Genomic DNA, 16,795 nt, shown 5'->3' on the forward strand with positions numbered 1-16,795 from the left:
TGGGTTTTGGGGAGCGCCTACAGAAACTATTTCCCAGCATGGAAAATGGGAAACATTCACAGCAGCACTATGTGTATGTACCAAGGAAGTGATTTCTGGATCTGGAGCCATAGTCAAAGTGGATTTTCTGAGTAAGGATTATTTTTCAGGCCCCGTCTACCAATGTATTCACGTAAACTAAACAACAGAGGGGTTTGCTACCCTGGTAGGGAATTAATTAGATTTAAATTTGCATTAAATTTGACAGCGCTCTCATAAAATGCTAAAATCTTGTTAAAAGACTGGTGATTGACTGAATATTTTTGAGGCTTTATGCATTTGGGGCCCAAATCTCCATGATGTTGTCTCATCTATTGTCATTCGCCATCTTGCACCAAAAACCTGTCAATGTTTGCTTGTCTCAGACTGGAGCTTCTGTCTGTTTGGTCCTTTCTTACAGTCTCCAGAGGAATACTATGAAGAGATAACTTGTGGGGTGCCAAAATACAAAGATCTAACAAGCTTGCCCTTTCCTCCAAACATAAATTATGATGTCGCATACACTATGGAAAGGGATCCAGAACCAGGACTGAATACAGATGTTCAGACACAAGGATTTAGATCAGAGTATCTTCCAGCAAAGCTCAGAAGGGTTTAAATGTAAAGTTCCAGTATCACACTAATTTAATACGTTTGGGCATGATCAGTGCGCAGGAACCACACAAACATATTTGCTTCCACGGGCTTTTGGGTGCTCAGCAGCACAAAAGAGCCTGATGCTGAATATGCAAAAACATTAGTGTCATTATCAGTGTTACTTTGCAGGTTTAACATTATGCATAACTGGAAAAAAATCAGCTGTCACAGCTAGAAAATCATATCACAAGTATTTTGAAAGTCTAGTTCTCATATCCATGCACTCTCTCAGCTCCTTTCTCACAACACGTATCAGAATACCCGAATGAGAGTCCAAACACAAACTTACAGCATTTGCAGGCCCATAAGGATGGGCAACACAGCCAGGAATATTATGTCTATTGAGAAGGTAACAGAGTACTGGTGCTTACCGAGCATAGATAAAAAGGCCAGCAACAACATGATTAAATATACATTGATGCCTTTCTAAGGTTGGACACTGTCATTCTCTACTTGGCAAGTTAAAGATGTGAACATGAGGTTGAAATCTATCCCGACTGTTTAAAAAGGATGGGATTCAGCTTCAGGTTGAGGCACCTAATTTAGGGGTTCAATTCACTGTCTTAAAATACAGTTCTACTGCCATTTGCAATACCCAACACAAACATATGGTTGGCAGACATGATAGAGGACTTACGAGAGACCGGAATAGTAGTTAGGAAGTAGTGTATCCAAAAATGTCTACAATGGCACCAGATGCTATTATTTAGACAACCAGATTTCACTCTTAACTCACTTGTCAATGCATAAATGTAGGTGCCCTACTTTGCAGGCTGAATCTTGCCACACAATGTCAAGCTGCAACAACTGCATCCATGTGTGTGTGCACGCACGCACACACACACACACACGCCCAGAGCATGTGCATTACAAACTTAAATACAACATGCCTTTGCACACTTTCAAAACATGATCTCCTGCAGCGTGCAGAGCTTTGCAGTGCAAGTGCCCATTTTAGTCAAATCTGTACATTTTCACACACAGGCACAAAATCCAGTGAAGTCACAAGTCTGCCAGATAACCCTCTGACTTCCTGAACAGCATGAAATCTGGACAAAGTTTCCTTTTGTATTCTCAGGCTCAGAGGAGAGGAAAACAGGCTTGCTGCTAAGCATCTGCACCTTATGGGCAAAAAACAGATTTCAAAGGGGAACTGCCAGAAGGCAGATTTCTCAGAGGTACAGTGATAAGGGAGTAGTTCAGGTTTAAAGAGGCATTGAACTAAAAATAATCAGCATAGTTAAAAAAATATTGAACAGCTGTTTTTCACAGCTAATGTTCACCATATACAGGCTGGAGCTATTGACATTCAGGTGAAACAGTGAAGCTGACTGCTTTTCAAAAGTCTTGCATCTGGGCTGTCAGGACACACTGATATTTCAGCTCAAAACTGTTCCCTGCTTTCCTTCCTGCTCCACCCTATTGGTCCTCGTGCTTCAGGGGCCTTTAAGAACTTCATCATTACCTGTGTAAAAGTCCCTAGAAAATCAGCACGAATTTTTATGAATGACTTCAACAGGTCAAAACTATCTCCTCAATGAGTCAGAGGGGAGCTCTACTTTTCCCATCTCTATTGTTCCAGAGGCTTTCCTATCGTTAGCCAGAATCATCAAACAGTCCAGCTCCTCTCTTTCAGTATCTTCACATTTTTACAGCTTAGCCCCCTTCAAAGTACTTGAAAACTGCTTTTCTGGAGACACTATGTTTGAATTTTTATTTTTCTTTTATTTATGTTTACGTTTGTGTTATTTGTTTTTTAAAAAATTTTATGTATAAATAACCTCTACTGCTAAATAGGTGTCTTAACTTTCTCCACCCAGCCAAAAGGTCTTTCCACTAGTTTGCACTACAGACCAAGCTATTCAGAACAAACAAATTACATCGTAATAAATTCCTACATAGTACAGTGGAATTATGCTAGCGAAGAATTACCTACTTACCCTTCACCTCATTAGCATCTTTATAGTACAGTTAACTAATGCAATGTGTGGGCCAAATTCACTAGTTACTATTAAGGACTAGATCACCTTGAGAGCTCTGCATTTATATCATTATAAACCAAATGAAATTTAATGCTACTCAGAAATGAATCAAGCTCAAAATTTCCACGGATTAAAGCTGAGTTATGCTTTGTAGCCCTTTGACAAAGTTCTGGTTGAAATAAAACAACATAAAATAATAAATGATTTTCTACCTTCTGCATTTACTTATCCCTGGGGACGTGGGAGAAATCTGGTTTGGGGATTTTTGTTGTTTTTTTCTTCCCCCTAAATCCCCAAAGCATTAATTAACTGCTTGTATTTTTCTCCACCAAATAATAGATAGTGACGCAGTTTGTTAACCCAGCTAGGGCATTTATCCCAGAACTAGCAACTCTTGTTATTAATACACAGCTTCCTTGGGATTACAGTTACTGTATTACCTTCGAAAGCATTACCAGAATATCTCAGCAGGAATTTCCACAGACAATTTCTTAGCTTACCCACAGATTTGCTTTTTGAAGGATTATCACTTTTTCAGCTTTGTATAGTCTTCTGGTTCTGCTGAATGGTAGCTAGGTGTCCTCTGAAGGCTGAGAATTGTCTTGCATTGTAACACTCATGTATTCTCGTCCTCATCCTCCAGAGATAATTCTCTCTCTTTGCTCACTTCTGCCATTTTTCATTTTTCTTCTTCATCTATTCATTCTGTGCTCAAGGGTCAACTAGACCTGAATAAGATCTCACTTCCTTTTTCTCCCCCACCCCTCTCTCTCCATCTACCTTTTCACCTATCTATCTGCATGGAGAATGTTCTAAATCTTATAAAATATTTTAGGGCTTACTGTGTGAGGTTAGATTAGATGATCTGATCTCTTACCAGGATTTAAATTATATTAATTCAGGAAGAGGTGATATTGTAGCATAACCCCTGAAGTCTGTTCCACTAACTGGCACAGTGTGCGACTTGGGCAAAATGTTTAGTACCTGCTCTAACACAAGGTGAAGCCAGTAGGAATATTGCCCCAGTTTCAAGGAGTAGAAGACAGGTCCTTCACCCCTAAGGATCTTTATGTGAGCTTGATTCATGGAAAAATTCTCACTGATATAATTGTATTTGAACCAATACTCTAAGGCATTATAAAATAGAAGTCCAGATCTGCGTCACCAAGATTGGCTACAAGGTTTCATGAATTAGTGTTTCTGAAGACATCTTACAGGAAAAGGTTTATAGAAAACAGATGTAAATCTGGGTAATAATAAGAATTCTGGAGGCGGTTTTAATGGAAAAACAATGATTTATTTGCAAATAAACGATTTGCAGAAATGTAAAGATTTTGTCAACATTTTCATAAGTTATTCAAAATCTTCTACACAGTATGAAATATGCCATATTAATAAGGCTAAAAAGGGATGCTCAGATGTATTATATTATGCAGCAATGGAGTAAAGGTGAAATTGCAACTATGTGAAAGAAAACCAAAAACCTTCTCAAAAACACTGTACATTTGCTTCACGATGAGTTGTCAAAAATATTATTCAGGTGCTCATTTGGGATGAAAGGGCCCTTTGCAATGCCAGCCTTTCCAGGGAACAAAAATGCGTAATTTTGCCCATTACTCTGGCAAAGTGCTAGCAGAATTTCTTTCTCACATTAAGGCATGCTGTTTGCCTCCATCTACAGCTCTGAGGTCCCTAGTGGTATAGTTGCTAGGAAAATGGTAATTCATAGCTATGAAAAATTGCATAAATTCCATATACACACAGCTGATCTTTTTCTCTTTTTTTGTTTTTTTCAGTCACAGTAAATATCTCCTGCCTAGCCTTTGTCGTATAAAGGAATAACCGGCTATGGGACATTTAAGTTACTAGGCTTCTGTAGTGCAGAAATAGCATTTTAAAAAAAAATGTAAAAGTAAGCTAACTTAAAAGCCTTTCAGCATTACAGCATCAGTGGCAGAGCTTTGAACAAAGTGTGGGGACTGGGTCAACAAGGGCAGCAGTCTTTTTGCTATCCTTTCCTTAAAACAAGTGACTCAGAGCAGTAAACTGGAGCATGGCCCCTCCGTGTAGCAGGAACTTCCCCAGCAGCCACCGAAGCATTGCCCCGTGTGTTTTGCTGCAGGATATGTGTGTTCTCTTCAAATGGCAGCATGAAGCACACGGAAGAGGTACAGCTGCTTCAGCATTCGTTCCCACCACCATCAGTAGTCCTAATTTAATGCTCTTTTGCTGTCACCACTCTCTAAAGACCATCTTCTGCTCATGTTGCCTTTCCTGTGCAGTGTTTTTCTGCAGAAACTGGTGGGGATGGCTTGACCAGAAGGGGAGGAAACACCACCACACAGAGGGGGAGCTTCAGGGGAGGTCCCGTTATCCCAGTGAATCTTCCCCTAAGGTTTCTGAGCCCAAGGACAAACATTGCCAGTCTTTCAAGAATCATGAGAGGATCTCTGTATTTGGAAGGGAAATATGAAAAGTCTAATCTTTCCAGGATGTATTGAAAAAGGATTTCCATCTTTCTCTCTGTTGTAAGAAATTACAGGTCATCACATTACTGTGGTTTTACTTTGATAGTCATGTCCCAACTGTTATCCTTGACCTACTGGTGACAGAAATAAATTACCTTTCCTTCAAGTGAAGAGTGACGTTCTTCTGCCTGGTGTGGCACAGGAAGGCTCAGCATGGAGGAGGCAGGACCCACGGCGCTGCAGTGGCTCCACAGCTCGGTACGCAGCTGGCCCAGGCTGCCCGTTGTGTGTCATTTGGGGGGGTCATACAACTTAGCTTTCTTTTCACTTGCCACGTTTGTGCCTGCCCATTTGGCAAAGCACAGCTGTGCTCCCTCATTCTGAGCAGCTCACCTGTTAGTATTCAGAAGAAAACAGAGTCTCTGTAAGCAAAAGCAATGCCCCCTAATAGGACCACCCTGTTTTCACCCACCCCAGCTGCAGGTGACTCTGAACTGGCAGGCGCAGCTGCTTCCAGCAGCTGGGAGGTTCCTGTGAGGCAGCTCTTGTTGGGAATATTATGAAAAGGTCTACCGACAAAATACTGTATGGTGCACAAGAAGAAGGGGATTTATTACGCTACAAAACCCAGGAAGAGCACTGCGTATTCTCAAGCGCCATCTACTGGTATTTTACCTGGGAACTGCTTACACCTCTACAAACATCCTTTATTTTGGCATTTGGCAGAGTGTCTTTTTAACAATTTTGTGTTCCTGTGAGTTTCAAGAAAACACACAGCCATGTACATGGCAAGAAAAGAGAGACCCTTCGCCGCCACCTGGGGAAAGGCAGCTGCTAGAACCATCTCCAGGAAAAGCTTCAGCCAGGTTTTCATTAGATGAGAGCAGAGAATTTAATCAGAACATCCAAAGCCACATGAACTGGACTTTATTTGTTCTTCTGCTTGTGGAACTGCTTGCTTCGATTTCTTCACCCATGTAAGGAAAAGTCTTGAAACACTGCAAGCATATTCAGTAAACCAAGACCTCCTAGATCATGTAACTAAATCCCCAGAGCCTGCAAGACTGTTTTCTGTAAAAGCTCTATAAACATTGTATTTCTCTGAACGCACAGTGGAGCAAAACACCTTTGTTGGTTGACTGTTATTCTCTATCGTTTTCATTAGCAAAACTAATTAAAAGAACATAAATTATTCAGTTTTAACTCAAAACTGTTTCTTTTGCCTTTTTTTTCTCTCCTAATTATCTTCCCTCCTTTTTTAAAGTTAGCTAGTCATAGAAAGGAACTTTTTTTTGCTTTTCTGTTAAAATTTTGTTGAATTTCAAGCACATTTGCTAAAATTTTTGATATCTAAGCAAAGTATAACTACTGACTAGGAAAAGCATAGATTTAAAGATATCTTCAAGGTACCTTTGGATATTCTCAGTTCTGAAAAAGTTCTTTGAAGCTATCAACCCAGCTTTCTCAATAGAGACTTTCATACTCTGAAGTGGCTCAGAGCATCTACTAAAGTGTTCAGAGCCTCAGTGGCAGGTGCCTCAGAAGTCTCATTACGATAATGCATTCCTAATTTCTGAAGACTAACTAACTGCTTCCTGGCAGAAATCATCTTACATGATATTACTGACCCATACAGAACATGTTAGTGGTGTTGATCACCATTACCAGTTCATAATGGCCCTTTGTAGGTGGGCAACATTCAATATGTTTCATATACGCACAGCTCCCACACACTGATCAGGAGACTGGTTTCTTCAGAGGACCAAAAATACTACACACTTCCATCTCCCCTCAGTAATAATAGACTTCGAAGTATTTTAAAATAGAAAGGCATAATTCCCTGCCCAGTAGTCAAAATATCTGCAGGCACTGTCTGAAAAATGTGGTTTGAAGCATTCTGTTCTATATTCTCACACAGCAAGCCAGATCCTTATCAAAAGGATGGGGTGGTTTTCAAACCATGTTAAAGAAACTAGGACTTGACATAAACCTTGGTAGTGAGTGTCACTGGATTCTTTGCTACAAACTCCCCAAATTTGGTTAGCTTTCTATGAAGAAACCTTCCCCTACCCAAGAAGTCAAATATCTGCAAAACAGTCTGTACAGATCTCAAAAGATGATTTTTTTGCACCAGTAATGGTCCTGATCTGTAACAAATTGATGTCATTTCCCATGAAGGAAAAGCAGAAATCACAAAGCAGGAAAAAGTGTCCTGAATAACAGACTCGGGAACCAATCTCCCCATGGAGGGAACAGACCTCAGTGCAAGTCACCACCAAGGGTTCAGCAACAGACCTCTACAGTATCCTGCCCAAACCAAAGTTCCCATGTGCTTTGTCACTTGTGAGAAATTTCAGCTGTTAGTAAGAAAAAAAATAATCTAGTGATGTGACCCTTTAGCTCTTGCCCCTTGAAATTAATGCTAACCCTCCCTTTTATCATGAGCCCCATAGGCAGAGGAAGGTTGGCCTGCAGCTAACTTTCCAGTTTAGGGTTCAAGATAGGCTGGATCATGTCCCAGGCTTATCAGAGGTGGGGCATCTTTCTTCAGATAACTTAGACTTTCTGGCTTTTGGTCTGGCCTTTATAAAGCATTTGCTGACTGTCCCATCTTGATACAGCTTTTTGGGCCAGAAGATTGGTTTTACAGTGTGCAGAGATGGTGCCACTTGTAGAGGTCCTAACTTTGTATTGCAAGTCAGTATAATATATCACAATTTCAAAGGAATTTACTGTAATATTGTTGTGCTACTCAAACTGGCTGCTCTCTGTTCCCTAGACCCCAAAGAAAACTAATTGCCACAGCATCCCTCAGTACCCCAATTATGTCCCTATACATTAATTATTATGAAAACGAAATTTTAATATTGATACTCTACATCTTTGTTCAGCTGCATTTCCCTTCATATTGGAGGTTAGCGAGGTGCACATAGAAAAGCTGGATGAAGGTTAATTTGCTGCTCCTGTTTACTGGCTAATCCCAAAATCTGGGACATTAGAAGAAGGAAAGAACAATTTCAAATACAATCATTTTGTTGAGAACTCAGTGGATACCTTTTTTTTTTTTTTAAATTATTATTAATGCTTTTCCCCCATGGAAATGTAGTACAGAGAAGTTATTATCACCAATGTAGAATGGCAACAGCACATCTGTGCACCAAAGGTCAGCTAAGATTAAAAAAGCTAGTCCTATCAGGGTGTTTTGTTAATACCTGATTCTGGGTCCCAGGGAAGCCAGAATGAAACTGTTGAGCCTCAGAGACCTCTTACTTCAGCTTACCTAAAAATACAAGGGGTAAGTCAGGACCTCTGTAAGTCACCGGGGATTTGTTTTCTTTCTTGGCTGATTCCTCTAGAATAATCAATGCACTCTATCCCTAGCAGAATTTGTACCAGGAAGTGGTCAAATATGCTTAAAGAATGGTCAACACGTGAAGTAAATGTCAACTGATTCCTCTGAGGTCTGAGAGATCGAGTATTTAATACAGGTAGTTTAGTACTTTTATGCAAAGCAAGCCCATACCTTTGTCTAAAACCAGCCAAGCTCCTTCTCACAGAAGTTCTTAAAACCACCAACCTCTCCTCAGAGGGAATGCCAATATCAAACACCTTTTGCAAAGGCCTTATTCAACAATGAACACTCTGTACATGAAGGCTGCAGCCATTTCTAATTATGTCCTCTATTTAATACATTTTTATATTTGCTGTTGTTAGGCCTCATTTAACTTTATTTTGCTTATTCCTAGTTGCCATTTTCACCTATACTTCTACCTAGATATGTTTGCCCTATCCCCAGCCACCCTCATATTACCCCTTATCATCTGAATTTGGGAGAACTGGAATGACACTTATTGCCTACCTCGTGCCAATGCAAACATCTTTTGCTGCCTTACAAAAATGGTGGCCACCTTACTATGGAATACAAATTCTCTTGGATACTTCAGTCGCAGAATCCATGTGACTGAACCCAATTTATGAAACACGTATTAACTCTTGGGCAGTTAGATCTAGTTGCGTCTGTTTGAAACAATAAGGAAAGGGGTATGGTTTTGTTTAATTTGGTTTGGTTTAGGTTTTTAGGGTTTTTTTATTTGTTTATTTTAAATAACCTGACCTGGAGATTATTGCAGTTAACGTCTTGGACATGCAGAGAGCTGTTTCGATATGCAGAGAGCTGTTTCGATATGCTGTATTATATCATAGTGTGGTATGGAGCACAGGCTCATCAGTTAGCTAAAATACTGCATGCTTTTTACCTATATATGTATATCTATACGCATGCTGCATGTGCGGAGATAGCCCAAATGTGGCCATGTCTCATGTATGTGTGATGCACCATTAAAGCAGCAACAGAGTTCAGTGTATTGCAGCAATTCCTATCTGCATACAACACTGAGCTCTCCCAAAAGCCTTGGCTTACTGGGCTGCTTGGCATCAGTCCCATGACTTTTCCAACAGGCGCAAACAGTTACGATTAGCTATGCTGCTGGCTGGGGTGTGGTGGCCTCCATGTAAAGGCTTTCTCTCCAACAAGTATCACAGCTTTGAGCCATTGCACAGCACAGTTAACGTCATTCACCCACCTTTTATCACAGGAAAATCTACCGTATGTTTTCACGACATGCTGGCCATTCCATAAAAGCAAGTGTGGAGTAGCTAACGTCTGTAAATCCTTGCCCTCACTTGTGATATTTTGTTCATGTCCCCATACACCCTGTCAGATCCAGCCTCTGTGGCAGATCACATGCCAGTGAAGCCCCTCTTTACAATTCTCAGCAATGCTCGACTAATGTTGCTGCTCGTTAACCCTTGTAAGCCTTAATGAGCTTAACTTCTATTTGTCCTTATTCATTTAATCCATAGACTATCACCAGTTTTCACAACAGTCTGGGTATTTGTTAGTTTTTTTAATTAGCAGCAACTAATTAAAAGGACAGGTGCTGGATAAAATAGGAAAGTGATTGTGGAAGGAAACGCATGGGACTGCTGGATTGTACCAAGTTAGTAGAAATGGAAAAACTTACAACGGCCTGTTAAGAATCCAGCACTTTTACAAGCTGTATAAATATACCTGCGTGTATATATCTATACTTACACCAGCTAACATTATTCAGCCACCTGTGTCAGTTGGGCAGGGGGAGAATACTACCTTCCCTGTATGACATATCCATCACCTTCATCCCAAGTGCCCACAAGCATTTTGTGAACACAAATGTTGCAGAGGAGTTATATCAGCCACCACAGAGATGAATGCATCCACCTCTGGGGCAGAAGAAAACAATCACTCAGTAGCACACAGTAAATATTTGAAGGGGTGAGAAAGCGACAACAAAACCAAAACAGAGTGCAGCATCTAAATGAAGATATGGGAAGATGGGACAAGTAGATGCCCTATGATGGGATCAGGACAAGTGACCTAATCTAGTTGTCTGCATGGACAAGACATGGTGCTAAGGTCTGTGGCTAGGCAGCATTTGGTGACATTCACTGTGTCCCCCAGGAGCCAGTAGACAGCTGCTGAAAGATTTCCTTATTTTTAACAGGTGACCGTTTTCAGGGTGTTGACTGTGGCTCAGTCCCATTGCCTCTCCTATAGAACAATTTCAATCCAGAGCTGAATGCTTCCAGATTTGGGGGGCTGCCTTAGCTGTATTGACAGAGCTAAGTCTCAGTTAATAATGAAAACTACTTTATACTTGTAATTTGAGTATTATTTTTCTTAATTGCTATAAATGCCATTGTGGTTAAGAGACTATATCCAGATTCTCAAAATTATTTAAAAGTCTAATGCCAATTTAGGTCCCTAATCCACACTGATTTCACTGGGAATTAGAGAGTAAAATAGCTTTAAGAGGCTCTAGTTCTTGTAAGAAAATTAACATATACCCTCAAGAAAGATTATAAATTATTTGATATGAGATATTCCAAAGTCAATGGCTTTAGAATGCATTATGTTTTGTAAGTGGCTGATTTGTTTCAATATCTTGAAAACTTTAAAAGCAAGACATTTTCTGAAGACATTATCTAATTATTTCTTAGCCAGCTTCAGAGAAGGTCGTGTACATACATACACACACACATACACACACACAAATATTTATGTATATACATATATATGAATCTATAAGTATATATAAACAGTGTGTTAACACCATTTTGTATTTTGAGAGAATTTTAATAAAGTATGTATCCAGTTCAATAGATCAGGTCTACAACACTCAGCTGTATGCTTCTCTAGCTGTAACATTTTGTTTAACATTAACTCTGGTAAACATTATGTTTAGTATTAACTGCAGATCCTATACAACATTCTTGCAGGTTAGAGTAACTCTGATGATGTTGAATACATTCAAAATTAAACCTGGTGATTTTAAGCAGGAGACCAAAACATGTCAGTTCAGCAGACCATAGAACAACCAAATTAGGCCAAAAAAATAAAGCAAAGGATATTTTTTTCCTCTTTATTTTTGTTCTGTAACATGGATGTTCTGTACATTTTCAATAGAAAAAGAATGAAAATCACATAACCCCCAAAGTTTGGCATGTGTTGTGAGTGAGCAGCAATCTGATTGAGGTCTTTTTGTGCACAGAATAACTTAGTGTTCCAATTACAGAGCTCCTCAAGTTTTAAAAGCAGCTAAGTATCTACTTCTAACTGCTGGGAAATAAACCTTCTGTGTGAAACATGAGTGGAAAAATTGCTTGTACTGTGTTAATTCAAGCAAAGGGAACAGACTCCCAAAGAGGGAGTCACAGTTCCCTTGTTGCTGGAATTTAAAAGTGGACCAGTTAGAAAAATTTGGGGTATTGAGTTATTTTTTTCTGTGGTCAGATTAGTAGGTTTTCTGCTGATTGCTTCTCTGCCACGAAACCCAGAAGTCTGAGGGAGTAGAAGTGTCAAAGGTAACTCACAGAAAGTTGAAGACCATGTCTCGACTTCCAGGCTTTGTGACAGTCTCTGCCCTTTGTTGCCTTTGGTAGGGTACATATAATAAAAACAATTAAAAAAAATAAAAATCACTGCTTATGATCTTTGAAAACAGACTCCAACCAGGCTGCTAAACTTTCCTGAAACAGCCACCTGATGGAAAGCAGTGCAGTCACCTGTTGTGCAGTGGGGGTTGAGGAATTTTTCCAAAAGTATTTTGTTCCCTGCTGTCTTTCCCAGTTGACTCACATTTCCTCCCTTAGGTTTCCTGAGGACAACTTTGCAATGATTTCAGCAGAGAAGATGGTTTTCTCTGCCCTTTGCCTTCATCCTCTCCATTCCTGAGGATGTTCATGAACACCCCATGGTGCTCTCCTGTTCAGCAACCTTTGGGTTCAGTCCAACAGCAGATTACGGAGCCACAGCATCACACAGTCTGCAATCCACCAAATAACTAAAGCTGTGCCACAGCATGCAGAAAGAAATTGTGCCTAAATGCCACCTCCAGCTGGCTGGCCGTTTCTTTGAAGATACTTACTAGTAGGGGAAGCAGTGATAAGGAGCCTTTCATTTCATAAAAATCCTCATCCTCTTCATTTGGAGAAAAATCTCTGCTGTGCACAATCCAAAGCTCTGAAGTGAGGTGTGGTGAACCAGTCCATGTCTTCACCTCACCCACAAGACTTTCAGGGTGATATCTGTTTTGTCTGGGCTCAGTACTAAATTACAACCCTCTTTAGGAAAGCTAGCAATTTGGTGATCTTGACTTTCATTAAAAAATGAGCAATTCCTTGTTTTCCAGACTAGCTGTCATTCAGCATTCATTACATAGATCTGCCAGAGATACGTTTCTCCACATCTTTTTCCTTGCTAAGTAGACTTTAGGACACTAAATTGATGAAAATTATGTTGAAGATAAAAAATGTTACATGTATGTTCAGAACACTCAATTATGTTGGTTAAAACATAAAACCTTGTTTTAAGAAATAAAATTACATATTTCAAAACTTTGTTAGAACTTTATGAAATGGGCTTAATTTCCATTTAGAAAAATCTCTATGTTAATTTTTTTTATCTGAACTATTACAACCTTCCATTTACTGAAATACAATTTTAATTAAAGCTTGGTATTTCAAGACTCCAAATTAATTTAGTTCTGTCAGTATTTATATGACATATCTCTTTGTCTCAAAAGCATGCTTTTCAACCAGAAGACTGTTTCATTAGGTTCCAGCAAAAAGTACTGCCCATCTGTTCCTTGTTTCCTTCTAAGAAATAATCTAGAAGGTCACTGTTCGATTTCATCTTAGACTGGTTCAGCAAATGCATTACTGAACTATTGCTTTAATCATGGCTGTTTTCTTAGTATCCTGGCTAAACTTTTACTTATTTGTTGAGTGCCTTTTTTCTCAAAGCCACACGAAATGCAGGGCTTTTGTGCCCACGGGGTTCTTTACATGAAATAAAAGCAGCCAGATTGGAAGTGCACCACCCCAAGCTGGAGCTTGAACTCACTAGGAAACCTGCAGTGAACTCCAGTGCCTGAAGTTCTTCATTTGGGTATGTCCCTCCATCAGAAATGTGGCCCACATGGATACAGTCAGGAGCTGCAGTCAAGATATCAGGTTCCCCACTGGTGAGGTCAAAGCCTTTGGTTTTTACTCCTGTGAAAGTACAGCCTCAGCTGTGAAGCATTTTTGGACAGAGTACGCTGACTTCCATGTTGGTGATGCCATACCCAGAAGGTATCGGAAGAGAAAGTGATAGCAGCCAGGGCACTTAGACAATGAAGTCCCAGCAGGTGAGATGACAGCAGTGCAACAGCATGACATATAACAAAAAGGAAAGAAGGGGATGAGGCCAAAATAGTTGGGCCTCTAGGTCCTTGCAAATTTTTTGAGGGAGCGAGTTGAGTCAGAAGACAGCTTCCACACACTCATCAGCTGAGACTCCTCACATAACTGAGTTCAGGTGTCCTTGCGAACTCTAGCAACTAAAGACTCCATCCAGTAAGACATCCAGCTTCAATTCTTGAGTAAACAGGTTTGAAGCTCCCATCCTTCACCAGCTGCAATATGTCAGCTATTAAATAGGTTGTTCTTACCCCTCTTCTCTCACTGAGCAGCAAGAATGGGGTGAGAAAAAAAAAAAAAAACGGAGAAAAAAGCTAGGGCATGATGCTGGATAACATAGCTCCTAGCTAATTTACTTTATCTGCATGAAGTTGGAAAGTTCTGGGTAGTGGCATCCCAAACTCATTTTGACTGATACAAAATAATACTAAAGATGTAGTTAACAAGGGCGGTACATACTTTTATTGCTTCCCTGAGTCATATGGGCACCCAAATTTTTGGAGCAGCTAAACATACTAAAAAGCATAATTTCCATTTAACTACAAAGATAACTACTGACCTATTGGAATTCGCAGATTATGTTTATATCATTCAATTGCCTGATTTTTCTGAGGAGAACATATTTTCCCATTCTGAGCAACAGTTCATATGAACTCTATTGCCTACCAACTAATTTATGGATACGAAGCTTTCAAGTGTTTAATTGGAAATATCTTCTCTTCTGCTGTCACTATATTACATTGACACAGGAACTTCATACCAAATGCTTTCCATGAAAACAGTTTCTAAATCAAATTATTTTTAATGTTGTGAGGTTTTTGCACATGAATAAGTACCTCAATTGAGATGTATAAAACCAATTAGACCCCTATTTATCTCTGCCTAGCAACTTGGATCCACTAATTTCTTTGGTCACTGTGCTTCACTTTGGAGCTCAGTCTGTTCGTACATTCTGATGATTGATTACTCAACATTTATTCTGAATGCATTTATTTAGTGGTGCCCTTTCCAAACAGCTTCCTTTTTATCTGAACCTGAAATCCCTGCAATATTCTTGCATGAAGCTTGGAGACTGCTATAAAGAAGATGCATTAGTTACCTTTTAGGTGCTTGCATAATTCAAAAATTCTGAGCGATAAACATCCAGTAATTGTCAGGGAGAGGAAAATTTCTTAGTTGTTTCCCATTGTCATATTAAAACTTACATTCTGTGAAACATTTAATTACTAGCACAAACACACCTGGATATTTGGCATTTCTTTTTTTTTTCTTCTTTTTTTCCCCCTCTTGTCTCAGAAGTGCTGACCACTTTCAAATTTTATTTCACTTCCGTAATGCACTGTTTCTTAAGCTTCTGTGTTCTTTATGTTACCTGGATACATCCTGCAATGACTCGCTCTCTGCTGGACAAAGGAGCATGTTCTTCATTAGATAGGCCTTTTTTTAAAATAACATATATCCAAAGAAGGAAGCTGTCCTTTCAACACTGCATCGGTTTGGTTAAATGCATTACTGATGTTCAGAGTTTAAAAGTCTAGAAGGATATAGAGTCATAGGGCTGGCAGGATGCTAAAAGTAATCGTGTCTTAAGGATAAAATATAGCCATATCATGGCTAGCAGATGTTCGTCCAGCCTGTTCATACTCATTTTCAGCAACATAAACTACTTTGTTCCATATGATTCACGAGCGTAATTGTTAGCATTTTTCCTAACGTCTAACCTATGGAGCTGCATTTTGAGCCCAATACATCTTGAGCTACTTCTCTAGGAGCACGGACAATGGGTTCTCTGCTTTTTACATATGTTATAGATATGTGCATTCTGCAAAAATTCCATATTGCTTATATATTATATACATATATTTTATATACAGACACATATTATAGATGCATATATGCATTTCATATATATTATATATTACATTTATGATATATTATTTATATAATATACTATATGTGATATAATTTACATATACATTATTTATTATTTATTTTCATTTTATTTACTCAAAGTTCTTTTTTTCTTTCCCCCTGCCTTCTCTGTTGACCAATGTTATTCATTGTCACTTGAACCATGAACAATCAGCAACAAAATATGCGTTAGTAGCTTTTATGAATTACAGTTCAACTGAGGAGAAGTCAACACATCTATGCATCATGGATTCATACCTAACTTACTTAAAACAAAGATGTCCTGTTGGACGACTAATTTGTCACCTTAATCTTGCAGGTAGTTGTTCTTCGCTTCTTACCTCAGCCTGAATATCACATTCTGCTGGTGAGCAAGTTTCAAAGATATCTAATCTTGTTGATCTCATGGTACAGTGGGCATGATGATGAGGCATGAAGAGGATAAAAACATGAGAAGGAGCATTAATTTAATCTTAATTTTCCAGTCAGTATTTTCCAGATGTCCTAAAGAACATTAATATTTGATACCACATTGTGAAGCGTCATTACTGAACTACAGAACATGTGTTTCATCTACAGTTTGTAAAAAAAAAAGACATTTTCTCCTCTCTGGTGAAGTGAATTATATACAGAGTATCAGTGACACTGAGTTTGCAGAAAAGGCTCACATGGCGTAGGTCTCGTCTCCTTCAGCTCCAAAAACTTGCAGTATTACCAGCTTTCAATAATTTATTGTGATTCTTGCAGTATTTGTAGTATCTCAGTTCACAGAAATGCTCAGCTTTTGTTTCTGAAAGAAAATAAGTGCCTGCACATTGAGGCTGTTCGTTTTCTTTAGCGTTATTATTCCGAACATAGAAAACTAGAAAAAAAAAAAGACACAATATCTTTTCCTTCTTCTATTTTTTTTTTTTTTTTTTAAAGTCTCATAGTCTCATAGTTTCCCTAGATCTTGAATTCCACTGCCTGAGTCAGTTC

The sequence above is a fragment of the Gavia stellata genome, chromosome 8, assembly GCF_030936135.1.
Source record: "Gavia stellata isolate bGavSte3 chromosome 8, bGavSte3.hap2, whole genome shotgun sequence".
Taxonomy (NCBI): Eukaryota; Metazoa; Chordata; class Aves; order Gaviiformes; family Gaviidae; genus Gavia; species Gavia stellata.